We start from the raw sequence: 18,296 nt of genomic DNA, 5'->3' as shown, positions 1-18,296 counted from the left end.
GTCACACCGAAGGATCACACTAGGATACATCAGGACTCATCAGTAGGAGAGTGGGCCACCACGAGATCTATTTAGGTGCACGACGTCACGGGGGGAAAAAAAACTCACCAGTTAGGAAATCTTGGGGTACATTAGATCATAGCGGGGTATACCACGACATACCATGACATACCATGACATACCACGACATACCATGACATACCATGATATGCCACAACCCGATGATGCTCAAGGATGCGACAGAACACACCAGGCTCAAAGTCTGTGTTAAAGAGCAGCTAATCGAGCCTAAGAGGTTCTGAGGGAGAGGTTGTTGGAAGATGAAGAGAATTTGTGTGAGGACAGACTCAAGAGCTTATTCATAGTGGAGAACACTATAACCCTAACAACACCAGCGAGATGGAATGGGGAAGAGAATTTGGAAAGGAGTAAATCTGTTGGAAAAGACAAGACAGGTATTGAAGAGTTTTTGATTCATTTGAGACACATTGGCACAACGAGGGAATGCACAGAAACACTTGCTAGGTAGCTAGCAATACTGGTCATATAACTGGGGGCAGAAATGAGACAATGTCGTGCCTCTCTTTAAGAAAGGAGAATGAGGATTAGCAGTGAACAACAGACCGGTATATAACGCAAGTGATCTATTAAAGCGCTGGAAAAAGAAAATCAGAAAATGGATGACTGCTTGCAAAAAGGAGACTGTATAATCGAGAGGCATTATGGTTTCAGAGTAAAGAAGCCATCATGGCTTAACAAATCTTTTACACGTATCTGAGACAAGTTCTGTTTGAGACGAAAAAAAAAAAAAAAGAAAACAATAAATGGGTAGATTGTCTGTTCATGACAGTCACTAGTTATTTGACACTGTACCACAAGAGGTAGGTATACGAGGAGACTCCTTCAGTGAGTCCAAAATTATCTTAGTGAAGGGAGCAAAAGGGCACATGGAGGAGGAACATCTTGTAATTGGTTTTACCAGTGGGGTTCCGCAGGACTGGGTCTTAGAACCGTGGCTGTTCTTGGTCTGCGTTAGTGACTCGCAAGAAGGATTGGACTCATACCTGAATCAGTCTGCAGATGATGCTGAGATCTTTGTAGAGATGTCAGGAATAATGGCGAGGATTGCCTCATCTTATAATGGGACTTAGACAAGCTTCAGATATGGTTTGATACATAATTCATGAACTTCAACACAGAAAACGCCAAAGGATTGAAATGACAGACAGAGAAAACCTAGCTCAATCTGACTATGTAGCAAGAATATGCTACACTGATCTGATTATGTAGCAAGAATATGCTACACTGATCTGTGTATATAAGGAGCTTCTGGGCCGACATAGACCCCAGTGTATGGCCAGAACAACAAGCACAGTGTGTGTGTACCTATCAGTATATAGATTACACTGAAGTACACGAGGACGGGGATGTTCACTGAACTATGTGCAGTTGGTGTACGACGTGGATCAGAACAAGCATCTTGAGTTTGGACGCCTCAGAAGTCAAGGAAACACAAGGAGCTAATAGAGAACGTCCAGAGGAAGGGCTACATATATGATACGTGAAACACGAGAGCTACCTCGTATTTATGTGGCATCCTTCTCTCGAGGGGGCTACGCTGTGGAATTCTCTTCCTTCACTGTCTTTCACTCCTCTTCCTTCACTCGTCTTTCAATTCTCTTCATTCACTCGTCTTTCACTCCTCTTCCTACACTCGTCTTTCACTCCTCTTCCTTCACTCGTCTTCTACTCCTCTTCCTTCACTCGTCTTTCACTCCTCTTCCTTCACTCGTCTTTCAATTCTCTTCATTCACTCGTCTTTCACTCCTCTTCCTTCACTCGTCTTTCACTCCTCTTCCTTCACTCGTCTTTCCCTCATCACATAACCTTCCATCCTTCAAGAGTTAGGTCTGCACACGCCTGCGAGGCCCTGGCTGGGGTACATTTCCTTTTCCTTATTTTTTCCTATCAACCAAGATGCTTGACCAGGCCACGTCGGTCACTATATAGGAAAAAAATAATGTCACAGGGAGAAGTTAAAGGCTATTAGAAAAGTTGAGGAAGTCTAGAAGATGGTTTCCCTTAAATAACGAAGCTCCCTGCCTACTGTATGGATAAATAACGAAGCTCCCTCTCTACTGTATGGATAAATAAGTACGAAAAGGTAAATACAACACACAAACAAACACACACACAAACACACACACACACACACACACACACACACACACACACACGCACACGTCCAAGGACAAGCTAGGATGCATCAAGACACTCCAGAACGAATCAGAACATATTAAGACGCAGCTGGGTACACCAGGACCCGCTAGGACACACCAGGACCCGCTAGGACACACCAGGACCCGCTAGGACACACCAGGACCCGCTAGGACACACCAGGACCCGCTAGGACACACTAGGACCCGCTAGGACACACTAGGACCCGCTAGGACACACCAGGACCCGCTAGGACACACCAGGACCCGCTAGGACACACCAGGACCCGCTAGAACCCACTAGGACCCGCCAGGACACACCAGGACCCGTCAGGACACACCAGAACCCGCTAGAACCCACTAGGACCCGCCAGGACACACCAGGACCAACCAGCACCCACCTAAACCCACCAGCATCCACCTAAACCCACCACACCCACCTAAACCCACCAGCACACACCAGAACCCACCAGAGCCCACCAGGGCGCGAGAAATAATGGTAACAAGCACTTGAGAAGTTATCTTCTCAGAAAAAAAAGACTCATATATTAAGAATTATATTAACAGATTGGATGATTGTGTGTGTGTGTGTGTGTGTGTGTGTGTGTGTGTGTGTGTGTGTGTGTGTGTGTGTGTGTGTGTGTGTGTGTGTGTGTAATGACCAATTTCTGCTGTACGGGGAGACAGTTCTACACTCGTGTGTGGCGCCAACTGTAAAATCACAAAATTCTTTAAACTTTGTCTGTATGTTGTCAGCATCAACAATATCACCATATACTGTATATAACTACAACTCTTATATCATATATCCACAACTGTTTTATAACCACAAATCTTGTATCGTATAACCACAACTGTAATACCATACAACCACAACTCTTATATCATATAACCACAACTGTCATGATAGCATTTCTTTCCATCCTTCAAGGAAACCATCTCGCTCATGTACATGTCATCAAACCCCATGATCACATCGTCTCTACATTTGGCAAAGAGTTGTACACTACTGGCTTCACTAGCTAGGCTGGCTTGAGAAGCCTAAAGGTTGTGATCAAGTCACCCCTCACTCTTCTGTCTTCCATGGTGGACGAATTAATGACTTCGACCCTCTAACTATCTCTCGCATCTCTTGATTCTTGCGCCATCTCTACTGTCCTCCTCGCTGAGTTGGACGACCAATAGTGTGAATCATAAACCATTTATTTGACCTTATTAACGATGTGGACAGTTGGTTCAGTTATCATCTCTCTCACACAGGCCTCGTTGGGCGGCGTGGGGGGCCTCTGGTGGGTGGTGGTCAGCATCCCTCACTATGACTGACGCAAGGAGACGTCTGGGGTTCGAACTCCCGGGTGTGGCAGTCAGACCACAGCCACCCCTAGCCTTTCATCCTCCCTCAGAAGTGGTCGATGGGTGGGCACCTGTGTGTGTGTGTGTGTGTGTGTGTGTGTGTGTGAGGGTCTGTATATACTACTGTATCATTCCCTGACGTTCCCCCCCCCCCCCACACACACATACACATACACACACACTCCTTCAGTACCCCTTCATACTCCCACAGTACCCCATACTCCCACAGTACCCCCATACTCCCACAGTACCCCTACACTCACACAGTACCCCCACACTCCCAGAGGACCACCCCACACTCCCAGAGGACCACCCCACACTCCCAGAGGACCACCCCACACTCCCAGAGGACCACCCCACACTCCCAGAGGCGCCCTTCCCCATTCCCACAGTATCCCCACATTCCCAGAGGACCCCCACACGCCCACAGGACCCCTATACACCCACAGGATCTCCAGAATTCCAGAGGATTCTCACACTCCCACAGTATCCTACAATCTCACAACACCACGTCCCCACAGCAACACGTCCCCACAGCACCTCGTGTCCACAGCACCACGTCCCCACAGCACCTCGTGTCCACAGCACCTCGTGTCCACAGCAACACGTCCCCCACAGCACCTCGTGTCCACAGCACCACGTCCCCACAGCACCTCGTGTCCACAGCACCACGTCCCCACAGCAACACGTCCCCACAGCACCTCGTGTCCACAGCAACACGTCCCCCACAGCACCTCGTGTCCACAGCAACACGTCCCCACAGCAACACGTCCCCACAGCACCTCGTGTCCACAGCACCACGTCCCCACAGCACCTCGTGTCCACAGCACCACACACCAGCGCTGGCAGCTGTGCCAACCAGATATTTTTTTTTCTCGTTAATTTGTCTGAATCACTCGTGACCTTATTAGGTGACCTTGAATGAGGTCATTGGCATCAATTATCATCTCCCTCACACCACCTCCTTCTCCCCAGTTCACATACTCTCAGCCTCCCCCGTGGTTCACCTACCCTCAGCCTCCCCCGCGGTTCACCTACCCTCAGCCTCCCCCGTGGTTCACCTACCCTCAGCTTCCCCCGTGGTTCACCTACCCTCAGCCTCCCCCGTGGTTCACCTACCCTCAGCCTCCCCCGTGGTTCACCTACCCTCAGCCTCCCCCGTGGTTCACCTACCCTCAGCTTCCCCCGTGGTTCACCTACCCTCAGCCTCCCCCGTGGTTCACCTACCCTCAGCCTCCCCTGTGGTTCACCTACCCTCAGCCTCCCCTGTGGTTCACCTACCCTCAGCCTCCCTTAGGGGCCACGGTAGGTCTCTACCCCCCCCCCCCCCCTGGGCTGTCCACCACCGATGAGGTTCATTTCTCACACACCCCCCCCCAGGGGGACCGAGGGTCCCCTCCCCACCCCACCCCCCTCCCCTCCCGACCAGATACCAGGTACCTCTCTACCAGGTGTCCAGGTACCAGTTGATCCTATTGGGCGACTCAGTACATACTAGGTAACCCTACCAGGTACCCAGGTACCAGATGCCCTCTCACGCGACCAGGTACATACCAGGCCATCAAGAACCAGATGATCATGCAAGGCAACGAGGTGGTTATACTAGGCGACCAGGTTCCTGATGGCTCTACCAGATGACTAGTTACACAGTAGGTGGCCAGGTACCATGTAGTTCTTCTGGGCGATCAGGTACAGACTAGGTGACTCTACCAGGCCACCAGGTATATACCAGGTGGTCCTACAAGGTAATAAGGTACTATGTGGCTCCATCAGGTGACGAGGTGGTTTTACCAAGTGACCAGGTAACAAGTGATTCTAACAGACGACCTGGTGGTGGTGACCTCATCGAATGACGACCAGGTATATACCAGGTTGGAGGCCTCACCAGACAACCAGATACATATTAAGTGGCAATGCTAGGACACTACTAGGTACAAGGTGACCCCACTAGGTGGTTGGGTAGGTACCCGATGGCCCTACTAGGTGACTTGGTGCGTACCAGGTGGCATTACCAGACGAGGTCCAGGTAGTACATGCATACATACTAGGTAGCCGTATGCGACCAGGTACGAGGTGGCCTTACAAGTTCTCCGTGGTGAGTCCTGCGTCTCGAGGGGGCCATATTGGAGAGAGAGAGAGAGAGAGAGAGAGAGAGAGAGAGAGAGAGAGAGAGAGAGAGAGAGAGAGAGAGAGAGTGCGCCATCACTCATATCTTCCCTCCTAGAGGCGTTTCGTTGTCAGCCCCAGCAGCAGCAGGAGCAGGAGGAGGAGGAGCAGGAGGAGGAGGAGGAGGAGGAGGAGGAGCAGGAGGAGGAGGAGGAGGAGGAGGAGGAGGAGGTGGAGGAGGAGGAGCGGACATCAACTAAGGAAGGGTCCATCTCTGGCCGGACAGGCAGACGACAGCCTCGCTTGTCACCGACGCCTCCCGACAATTCGACCCTCAACCCTCTTACTACCAACCTGACCTGAATGACCACCACCTGGGGGGGTTCAGGGACGGCCAGGGGGCCCCAGGTGTTCCCGGGAATAGGCTGGGGAGCGTAGGCCGGTGCTGGGGTAGGGAGGACGTCTATGTCGAAGATGGAGAAGGAAGCGCCGATGTGGACGGGGCATGAGGCGGAAGCTGGCTGACTGGCTGGGGAGGCCCGGCCAGCCAAGTGGGTACATCCTGCCCTCCGACCCCTGCCCTGGGGCTCTGGGGAGGGGAGGAGGGGGATAGTGGGGACCTGGGGACGATGCTGAGGGACGGTGGGACGATGAGGGATGGTAGGGGGCTGGAGAGACGTGTGTGTGTGTGTGTGTGTGTGTGTGTGTGTGTGTGTGTGTAAGGGGGTTCACCTGTAGTTACATTCTCAAGCACTGTTCTTGTCGCAATCCTTTGGGCTGTTTCCAGGAAGTGTTTCCATGTCTTCACGTCTTGAGGCCAGACTGACGCAGCGCGTACTGTAGCTTAGGGAGAAGACATACGTCATGTACATCTCACTTAAGGTCCCACAGGCCATGCCCTTGAAGGCAAATTTGACACCTACTAAGATATAGTTTGCTTCCCCCACGATCCTTGTCACACGCTGATCCGGTGACGGCCTCAGTGTGATGTCAACCCCTCTCCCGCCCCCCCGCGCCCCGCGCCCCGCGCGCCCCCGGCACAGCACAGCTCCCGCCGCAGGACTGGTCTCTTGCAACTCCGCCATGTACGTCTTCATGGCTTCACAACTTTTCAGACTAAGATCTGATGAGCCATATGTCTGACCACCAGTGCATCTTGTCCACTTCACTTTGCGACATCTCGCGACTCCCAGCTGCTCCTACAGTCAGTCCATCTTGATGAATGTATCATCATCAGCAGACATGTTCAGGTGTGCGTCCACCTGGTCTGGCGCCTCACGCACACAGGGCCAGCAACAGTGTCGACCCCAGAACTGCGCCCTGGAGGATCCCACTCGTATCCCTCGCCCTTCTTGGGACGGAATCCCCTGACATGTCCTCTTCGATTCCCTGGATTCCCATGGCTGGTCACATTAGTGGACGCACTTCTTCTCTACTCTAGATCTCTCTGTCTCTGTCTGTCTCGCCTGGCCATCACCCGTTCTCTGGGGAGAGTCGTGTGTGAGTTAACCTCCTCGTAGAGTGTGGAGCTCTCTGTGTCTGTGGCGTATGACCGAATCTACTCGAGCCTCACAGATCATAAGTTCCTTCCCATTCCACACCTCACCACGTCAGGTATAAGGTATCTAGTTCTTTTGTGGGGAATTTCTTTATCTTTCGCACCCTCACTGTCTGGGATTCCAGCCCTTGTGTTTGGTATGTCTCCATGTTTTGTTTTTCTCCCCACCGTAGTTCCTCTCTGAATCTCTCCACTTCCTCCTTTCCCATCTCTTACCCATTTATCTATATACCTTCCGTTGCTTTGTACTCTCCCAGCCGACCTGTAGATCTGTTTGAGGAACCCCCTCACTGCCTCCTCCCATTTTCGAGGTCACGTTCATTGGACGTCCCATCCCCGCCTTCCTTTGTAGCATAGCCCATCCTTCTGGCCCTTCCTATAGGAGCGGTCGACTCCATCGTGTACAGAGTTGCCAATATGGTCAATATTTTCATATCCTTATCATGATTCCTATAGGATCATACACTCCTGTGTCCTGTAGGATCATAACCTCCTACGTCCTGTGGATCCTACTTTCAGCATGATCCTCCTTGCAGGCTGGGGACCACAAGCAGCCTGCAAATCTCTCTCTCTCTCTCTCTCTCTCTCTCTCTCTCTCTCTCTCTCTCTCTCTCTCTCTCTCTCTCTCTCTCTCTCTCTCTCTCTCTGAGCCCGCCTTCACTGAGGCACTCGACCCCTTAACACACCTTCACTGATTTTCAGAGAAAACTTTGTTGTGTAATATTCACTTTGATGCATGTTTACGTGATTCCTCTCTAGCGTACACTGACCCTGGCGAACTGTTTTGCTGACAACCGATGCCTTTACTCGAGTACGTTGGCCTGGTGAATCTACCGCACCTTCGTCTGAGTCACAAGTTCAGATCAGCCAACACATTTCATTCAGGTAAGCAAGTCCCTCCCTCTGGGAACAACAGCGATCCGGATAACAGTGGAAGGCTATGGTTAGACGGCCACTATGCCATCGAGTCTTGCATACGGATGCCAGTGGAAGGCTATGGTTAGACGGCCACTATGCCATCGAGTCTTGCATACGGATGCCAGTGGAAGGCTATGGTTAGACGGCCATTATGCCATCGAGTCTTGCATACGGATGCCAAACTTCCTTAGCTTTAAGATCACAACTTACACTTCATAGTTTACCTGTCTGTAGCTTTGTGACCCCGGGTTTTGAACTCCCACGGCCCCAGGGGAGAGTTTACCCCGCCACTCCCCAGTGCCTTCATGCCTCCATAGACGATGACAGAGTCGTAAGAGCACACGAGAATTTGGAGGTAAGATGGTCGTGGTTGTGGTGGTGTATGTGGTGGTCACCAATACAGTATGGGATGGGCGTGTGTGCGTGTGTGTGTGTGTGTGTGTGTGTGTGTGTGTATGTCCTCACACGAGAAGTGGAAGGTTTACATTCTCTGGGCCACATCTCCTGGCCTCGCTCCTTGCCAGAGAATCTCATCAATGTCCCTATATCCCCCCTACACTATATCTTCCCTTGGCTTGTTCCACTCGTCCGTTACCCTTTAACTATAGAAGAACCTCATCCACTGTCCTTCAACTTTTCAGGTTTCTCTTCCTCACTCTCTGGAGGATCAGTTTCTTCCTACAAATAAAAAAGAAAAAGTTCCACAGGTCGACGTGGTCGAATCTAGTGAGGAACTTTAGAAGTTGTCACCAATAATCACTTGGTCCCTCTCGCTCCCAGCGGTCTGCATGGCACCTCACCTTTCCCTAATACCTTGGCTCTCCTTCCTCACCTCTTGTTTTGACGGCCCTGCGTCTCACCTCCTCCACACACACACACACACACACACACATACACACACACACACACACACTGACACCTTAATGATCGATCGACGTTGATGCTTCGAACTCCAACCACCTTGGGGGGGGGGGGGGGTCTGATGTCTGATACAGATGTCATCCACTTCTCTTCATTCCTTAGTTAAAAGAAATCTAGGCAATTGGCAATACGTAGTTAACCAGCTTGACTGTGAACTCTAATGACGTCGGCACAGTGCTAGGATAACCCCAGGTCCTTCTCGAGGGCAGGTGCCTATATTTGGCTCCTTGAAAGATGATAGTAACAGTCTGGTGTCATCATGTCACTCTGCCTCGTCTTCATTACCTAACATCTGCCTGGGTTGGATTTCAGTCGCCGCCGCCGCCACCGCCACCGCCCGCCGCCGCCGCCACCGCCGCGTTTCTCACCAGTGATGGCGTGTGTGACCCTCCTTGTAGGCTGGCACCAGCCTGAGTGTAACACCCTCACTTGCCTCATAACGTAAACCCTCACTGCAAACGTATGTGTTATCCGGCAACTCCTTCACGCTGATCAGGACGACAGTGGCTTCACGCTTGATGCCACCTTCCTGTTGCGCGCGCGCGCGCGAGAGAGAGAGAGAGAGAGAGAGAGAGAGAGAGAGAGAGAGAGAGAGAGAGAGAGAGAGAGAGAGAGAGAGAGAGAGAGGAATGGAAAGGCTTCCAAATACTGGCTGGCTGGCTGGCTGGGGTATATGTTTACCACAGTACATATCTCTAGGTTCCTCTGCCTCTTGACATCTGTTGCTGAGCCACGTCTCTCTCTCTCTCTCTCTCTCTCTCTCTCTCTCTCTCTCTCTCTCTCTCTCTCTCTCTCTCTCTCTGTGTCATCGTTCCTCCTCCTCCTCACGGGACCTTCCACAACATTGGTCTGGGTCTTGTCAGTTGCCCTCTCATTCCCAGTTTGTGTTCTCATAAAAGATTCTGGTTCTCTTACGCCTCCATCAGTATATCTCCTCTTGGTGGTCTGGCTTCGTCTCTGTTCTTTGCATGTCCTCATTTACCCACAAGCTCAAACTCAAGTATTACACGATCAATCTTCTTCCATGTAGTCGTTGTACATATCAAGTATTGTTTGAATGGTCCATTTTCTAATGCGTCTTCAAATTTAAAGGTGTACTTTACTAAGATGGCCAACCCTCTTCCTCTGTCTTCACTCTAGCTCCACGTAATCACGTGCCCCTCTAGACACAACAGATAAGATCTATCTTCTTGATAAGTGTAATTTCCACCACTACACCAGGTTTATCTTCCCTAAATCTCAACCTCCGGCTCTTTATCATTTATCCCTGGTCCATCTGCAGGTGTATTTCAGTGTGATAATTTCAATGTGATAATTTCAGTGTGATAATTTCATCAATTATCTCTCAGATCCCCCGGAGGTAATAGCGGGGGTCTGATATTCATGGTATGGCATTTTATGAAGAACTGTTTACTGTCTACATCATCCAGTTGATTGAGGGACTTAATGGTCTTTATATCAGGTCACCCCTCTCTCTTCTCTCCTCCAAGGTGGATGACTGTGTAACCCTCAACTTTGCAATGCAGTTCACCTCTGTTAATGAAGTGACGTAGGCTCTTGGAACTCCTCAGCCATACTTCCTGCCGCTCTGCTGGCCACGCCTCAGAGGCAAGATCCTAATCCAATATGTCCTGAGCAGTTGACCAAATATTTCCTCATCCATACATACATTAATGCTCATACAGACAGTTGACTTCCTTCACGAGTGTTCGGTTCTGTCCCTCTAGCGAGAAAGAATTAGAGGCATTATCGACTCCTTTCATACACTTGATTCCTGTAGCTGGGTTCCCGCTACGGTGTATTCATAGCTGGAGCTTCTTTCGCGGTGTTTCCTCGTCGTTACCTTGCGCTACATCACACTGAATCTCATCATCCAGTCACCAAACCAATTCTGGGGTTCGTCCTCGTGCCGCCTTCCTTGTAAAGTGAAGCAACTGTTTTCGTTCCATATTTTTCCTGATGACCGTGGGATCATCTGCTCACATACATAGATGGGAGTTTAGCCCTTATGGCCAGGTATTCACATTCACCAAGAACAGCAATGGGCCCAAGAGCGAGCCCTGCAGCACGCCACTTGTAACCTGAGCCCATGTGAGAATGCATATCTCTTACCTGCGTCCTTTGTTAGCTTCTACATAACTTCATTCATAGTCCAGCGAAGAAGTCTGCCTCTTATTCCCGCCTGTAGCTCAAGCTGCTTAATCACCTTCCGATGAGGGATAGTGTCAAAGGCTTTCTTGCAGTCCAGCAACACAAAATCTGACCAGCTATCTCTTTCGCCTACGACTGAGTTTCTACCGCCATTCATGTCTATAAGATTCGTGACTCACGCACGACCTCTCTCCCCTGAGACCGTGTCGCCCTCTGGGGAAGTAATCTTTCCTCTGTAGACAGTCATTTATTGGTTTTCGGATCATATTTTCCAGTCTTTTGCCAAGCACATCCGTCAATGAGACAGACCTATAGACAAGTGCTTTCTTGGACTCCTTTGTGAGACCCAAGCACGACATTTGCTCTCGTCCGGAGCTCTACATCTTCACTTTCCTGTACTGTCCTTCCGAACAATGTATCAAGAGGCTTAGCACGTTCTTCCGCCCATTCCATCAGCACATATGTGGTCGCCTCGACAATTCATGTGTGACTTCACAATGATGAAGCAAGTTGTTGTATAAAAACCTGAGTTCCAATAATTTATCTTAATCTTTGTACTTTTCAGGACTTATTCTCCCTCCCATCTCTTTGACACTAGTTAAGCAGTATATATCACAGTGTATGTGTGTTTATATGTGTGTGTTTGTACGTGTTCGAGTAGTCTCCGTACGAAAACTTCACTCTCCCATCCGGCAGTAATCACACCTTCACTTCCAGACGTAAGAAAAACAATAGATAACCTAACCTAATATATTCTTCCCTCGGTGGAGGTACTCCAAAAACAAACTTATAAAACTCCGTCAGGAGTTTATGATAATAGACTTGGATTCAAAGGCATTTGGTTCAGATCGGCTAAATATTTTCCAACCTGGTGTGACATATTGCCTCTGGCTCGCCTTGATGTACAGGGCCAGATGACGTCACGCGTCTTCCCGCCATCCCCCATCCGTCCAAAATCATAAACAACGAAAGTATGGTGGGTGACGTCAGGGGTGGGGGACGGGGGAGGTGTGGGGGCTGGTGGTGTCAGAGCCAGATTGTGGGGGTGGGGGCGAGGGTTGGGGGTCACGTGAGGGTGGGGGTCACGTGAGGGTGGGGGTCACGTCATAGTTCAGGAAGCTGTGTGTGGGGGTTACGTCATAGTTCAGGAAGCTGTGTGTGGGGGTCACGTCATAGTTCAGGAAGCTGTGTGTGGGGGTTACGTCATAGTTCAGGAAGCTGTGTGTGGGGGTTACGTCATAGTTCAGGAAGCTGTGTGTGGGGGTTACGTCATAGTTCAGGAAGCTGTGTGTGGGGGTTACGTCATAGTTCAGGAAGCTGTGTGTGGGGGTTACGTCATAGTTCAGGAAGCTGTGTGTGGGGGTCACGTCATAGTTCAGGAAGCTGTGTGTGGGGGTTACGTCATAGTTCAGGAAGCTGTGTGTGGGGGTTACGTCATAGTTCAGGAAGCTGTGTGTGGGGGTTACGTCATAGTTCAGGAAGCTGTGTGTGGGGGTCACGTCATAGTTCAGGAAGCTGTGTGTGGGGGTTACGTCATAGTTCAGGAAGCTGTGTGTGGGGGTTACGTCATAGTTCAGGAAGCTGTGTGTGGGGGTTACGTCATAGTTCAGGAAGCTGTGTGTGGGGGTTACGTCATAGTTCAGGAAGCTGTGTGTGGGGGTTACGTCATAGTTCAGGAAGCTGTGTGTGGGGGTTACGTCATAGCACACAGCGTAGGTGTGGTCTGACGTCATCATCATCTGCTGCTGTAGTGCCGACATTTGAGGGGGAGGAAGAAAACGGGCAGTGGGTGTTTAGCAAGAAAATTGACAGAAACTGTTACCGGAGACTAGGGCAATGATGGGATGCACAGAGGCCATAACAAGTACAACAACAACAACAACAACAACAATGATAATGATAATGATAATAATAATGATAATGATAATAACAATGATTATAATAATAATAGTAATAATGATAATAGTAATAATAACCATAGTAATAATAACAATAACAATGAACAAAAAGCATGAGTAACACATATGTATGTATGTATATATGTATGTATGTATGTATGTATGTACGTATATATGTATACACGTATGTATGTATGTAGACACGTGTGACAACCTCCCGTGAGTCAGTGGCCTATTATGGGTGGGTGGGGGGGCGTTAGGTAAGGGGGGGCGGGGGCCGGGGGGGTCGTCGTGACGTCAGTCAAGATTGGAATTCCATAACCTCGTCTGAGGTGGACGAAATGTCGTCAAGAAAATGAGAATCTCTCTCTCTCTCTCTCTCTCTCTCTCTCTCTCTCTCTCTCTCTCTCTCTCTCTCTCTCTCTACGTGTGTGTGTGTGTGTGTGTGTGTGTGTGTATGGGGTGGTGAGGGTTGGGGGGGGGGGCGGGTGGTTACAGAGACTCACCGGATGTTTTCCCGGGGTCGAGAGTGAGTAAGGGATAAGAGCCTGGCGATGAGTCAAGGTGATGTGAGTATCATGCATCATGGCGGGGTAAGGACAAGACACCAACTGGCAGGGAGGCATGCAGGAGGCGAACGTCAACAGTTGGGTAAACTGAGGAGTCAAATCAAATGTTGACCACGACTCCACCTTCCATCCACCACCGCCTCAGTGTGTTGTATGACGACAAGCGTCGAGGGGAACCAAGGAACACTTCACCCTAACTGCAGAATTGGTGCTGTCAGCGAGGTGGTTACATCCAAGACGAGGTAGCCACCGTCCGGGCCTTGGTTAGCCCGGAGGTGAGGTATACCGGATGGTTCTTACCCAGCTAGCCAGCCTCCCAGCTAGCCAACCTGCCTCCCAGCTAGCCAGCCTGCCAACCAACCTAGCCTCTCTCTCTCTCTCTCTCTCTCTCTCTCTCTCTCTCTCTCTCTCTCTCTCTCTCTCAAAGTCTCAGGACAACAACTCTCTCCTCAGTTCCACTGAAGGTTGGGCAGCATACGATCCTCAGTTCCACTGAAGGTTGGGCAGCGTACGATCCTCAGTTCCACTGAAGGTTGGGCAGCGTACGATCCTCAGTTCCACTGAAGGTTGGGCAGCGTACGATCCTCAGTTCCACTGAAGGTTGGGCAGCGTACGATCCTCAGTTCCACTGAAGGTTGGGCAGCGTACGATCCTCAGTTCCACTGAAGGTTGGACAGCGTACGATCCTCAGTTCCACTGAAGGTTGGACAGCGTACGATCCTCAGTTCCACTGAAGGTTGGGCAGCGTACGATCCTCAGTTCCACTGAAGGTTGGGCAGCGTACGATCCTCAGTTCCACTGAAGGTTGGGCAGCGTACCTCAAAACCCATGTTATCTTACGAACAAAAACGGAAGCTGTTTGTCTATCTACATCTATCTAATTAACCATGAATGCATTTTGTATGTATGAATGTATGTATGTGTGTATGTATGTATTTATGTATGTATGTATGTATGTATTTTTCTTTTTTCGTACTCGTTCGCCGTTTCCTAGGTTATCGACGTACCGCCTGGCCCTAAGGCGAAGAATGCTGCATTCGCTCACACTCATTGTCGATTCTGTCGTGTGTGTGTGTGTGTGTGTGTGTGTGTGTGTGTGTGTGTGTGTGTGTGTGTGTGTGTGTGTGTGTGTGTGTGTGTGTGTGTGTGTGTGTGTGTGTGTGTGTATAAAATCAACAACCATAGGCGGAACTTCATTAATAACACCCTCGTAGTTCAACGAATGTTCCAACTGCGTCGAAGTGGCACACACGAATCACCATTTCCCGCGACCCACGTCCCACCAGCGACCCACGTCCCACCAGCGACCCACGTCCCACCAGCGACCCACGTCCCACCAGCGACCCACGTCCCACCAGCGACCCACGTCCCACCAGCGACCCACGTCCCACCAGCGAACCACGTTCCCGCGACCCACGTTCCACCAGCGACCCACGTCCCACCAGCGACCCACGTTCCAGCGACCCACGTCCCACCAGCGACCCACGTCCCACCAGCGACCCACGTCCCACCAGCGACCCACGTCCCACCAGCGACCCACGTCCCACCAGCGACCCACGTCCCACCAGCGACCCACGTTCCCGCGACCCACGTTCCACCAGCGACCCACGTCCCACCAGCGACCCACGTCCCACCAGCGAACCACGTCCCACCAGCGACCCACGTCCCACCAGCGACCCACGTCCCACCAGCGACCCACGTTCCAGCGACCCACGTCCCACCAGCGACCCACGTCCCACCAGCGACCCACGTCCCACCAGCGACCCACGTCCCACCAGCGACCCACGTCCCACCAGCGAACCACGTTCCCGCGACCCACGTTCCACCAGCGACCCACGTCCCACCAGCGACCCACGTCCCACCAGCGAACCACGTCCCACCAGCGACCCACGTCCCACCAGCGAACCACGTCCCACCAGCGAACCACGTTCCCGCGACCCACGTTCCACCAGCGACCCACGTCCCACCAGCGAACCACGTCCCACCAGCGAACCACGTCCCACCAGCGAACCACGTTCCCGCGACCCACGTTCCACCAGCGACCCACGTCCCACCAGCGAACCACGTCCCACCAGCGACCCACGTCCCACCAGCGAACCACGTCCCACCAGCGAACCACGTTCCCGCGACCCACGTTCCACCAGCGACCCACGTCCCACCAGCGACCCACGTTCCAGCGACCCACGTCCCACCAGCGACCCACGTCCCACCAGCGACCCACGTCCCACCAGCGACCCACGTCCCACCAGCGACCCACGTCCCACCAGCGACCCACGTCCCACCAGCGACCCACGTCCCACCAGCGAACCACGTTCCCGCGACCCACGTTCCACCAGCGACCCACGTCCCACCAGCGACCCACGTCCCACCAGCGAACCACGTCCCACCAGCGACCCACGTCCCACCAGCGACCCACGTCCCACCAGCGACCCACGTTCCAGCGACCCACGTCCCACCAGCGACCCACGTCCCACCAGCGACCCACGTCCCACCAGCGACCCACGTCCCACCAGCGAACCACGTTCCCGCGACCCACGTTCCACCAGCGACCCACGTCCCACCAGCGACCCACGTCCCACCAGCGAACCACGTCCCACCAGCGACCCACGTCCCACCAGCGAACCACGTCCCACCAGCGAACCACGTTCCAGCGACCCACGTCCCACCAGCGAACCACGTCCCACCAGCGAACCACGTTCCCGCGACCCACGTCCCACCAGCGAACCACGTCCCACCAGCGACCCACGTCCCACCAGCGACCCACGTCCCACCAGCGACCCACGTCCCACCAGCGACCCACGTCCCACCAGCGACCCACGTTCCAGCGACCCACGTCCCACCAGCGACCCACGTCCCACCAGCGAACCACGTCCCACCAGCGACCCACGTCCCACCAGCGACCCACGTCCCACCAGCGACCCACGTCCCACCAGCGACCCACGTCCCACCAGCGACCCACGTCCCACCAGCGAACCACGTCCCACCAGCGACCCACGTCCCACCAGCGACCCACGTTCCACCAGCGACCCACGTTCCACCAGCGACCCACCTCACGTCTCTCGTGGTCTGTTTCCTCACCACCATCCTCGCTCACTTCTGCATAATGATGGAGGGATGGAGGAGGAGGGAGGATGACCCCTCCCCCTCAGAGCGCCGACCCCCACACACGGAGACCATGATGATGAGGGTCGTGTTGATGCACGTGGTCCACGATAGGTCTGACCTGACCTGGAGGGGCGTCCACCAACGCCCCACTTCGAACCCCGCTCTTCCTGAGTGTGTGTTAAGTCCAGTTCGTCTCACAGGCGTGGGAGGGATTCGAAGGCGTCCGTCCCGTTCCGGTATGCGGCGTTTGGCCGACCGTCCCTCCGGCGTCTTCCGTTTAAAAATACATTTCGTTCGTTGTGCAGTGGTGAGCCAGCCAGTCACATCCGTCCTGTGTGATACGTCCTTCATCCGTTATGTATCAACGAGGTTCTCGTTTTCCGGTGTTCTCTTCGCTCTTCGAGTTGGCGTTATGTCGGTTATTCTGCCGTTCGGGTTGGTGTTATTTCGGTTATTCTGCCGTTCGGGTTGGTGTTATTTCGGTTATTCTGCCGTTCGGGTTGGTGTTATTTCGGTTATTCTGCCGTTCGAGTTGGCGTTATTTCGGTTATTCTGCCGTTCGAGTTGGCGTTATTTCGGTTATTCTGCCGTTCGGGTTGGTGTTATTTCGGTTATTCTGCCGTTCGAGTTGGCGTTATTTCGGTTATTCATCCATATCTACAGTTTTCCATCTGTGGACGGTACGACCCTTGAGGACGACGGTACGATTCTTGAGCACGACGGTACGACCCTTGAGGACGAGATCATCATACCCAAAGGTCGTGCGGTCGTGCTCAGGAGTCGTGCTGTAGTGCTCAAGAATCGTACCGTCGTGCTCAAGGGTCGTACCGTCGTGCTCAAGGGTCGCACACCGTCGTGCTCAAGGGTCGTACCGTCGTGCTCAAGGGTCGTACCGTCGTGCTCAAGGGTCGCACACCGTCGTGCTCAAGGGTCGTACCGTCGTGATGAAGGTTGTAACAACCAGTTATAATATGGAGATCACCTTGTCAAGACATCCATTTCTCGTGACCTTTGACCTAAGTGGTTATCTTGACCTGTCATGAGATTATCTTATCTATCCCTGGAGATAAAGATAACAAGTATCTTTATAAACAGTTAAGTGGAGGAACAGGTTTTGTTTAGGGGTGAGGGGGAGACTTTGGGAGGGGTGAGGGGGAGACTTTGGGAGGGGTGAGGGAGAGACTTTGGGGAGGGGTGAGGGAGAGACTTTGGGAGGGGTGAGGGAGAGACTTTGGGAGGGGTGAGGGGGAGACTTTGGGAGGGGTGAGGGGGAGACTTTGGGAGGGGTGAGGGGGAGACTTTGGGAGGGGTGAGGGGGAGACTTTGGGAGGGGTGAGGGGGAGACTTTGGGAGGGGTGAGGGGGAGACTTTGAGAGGGGTGAGGGGGAGACTTTGGGAGGGGTGAGGGAGAGACTTTGGGAGGGGTGAGGGAGAGACTTTGGGAGGGGTGAGGGGGAGACTTTGGGATGGGTGAGGGGGAGACTTTGGGAGGGGGAGGGGG

At 52.5% G+C, this 18,296-nt stretch overlaps 1 protein-coding gene across 4 annotated transcripts in view; it reads right to left on the bottom strand.

Moving 5' to 3' along the window:
- LOC139755136 (G-protein coupled receptor moody-like) overlaps positions 1-18,296 on the bottom strand; it is an 88,280-nt gene that overhangs the window by 54,096 nt on the left and 15,888 nt on the right. The gene's annotated exons all lie outside the window — the stretch shown is intronic.

The sequence above is a fragment of the Panulirus ornatus genome, chromosome 18 (genome assembly GCF_036320965.1).
Source record: "Panulirus ornatus isolate Po-2019 chromosome 18, ASM3632096v1, whole genome shotgun sequence".
In the NCBI taxonomy this organism is placed as follows: domain Eukaryota; kingdom Metazoa; phylum Arthropoda; class Malacostraca; order Decapoda; family Palinuridae; genus Panulirus; species Panulirus ornatus.
The sequence above is the reverse complement of the archived record's forward strand: the minus strand, read 5'-3'. Positions and strand labels throughout refer to the sequence as shown.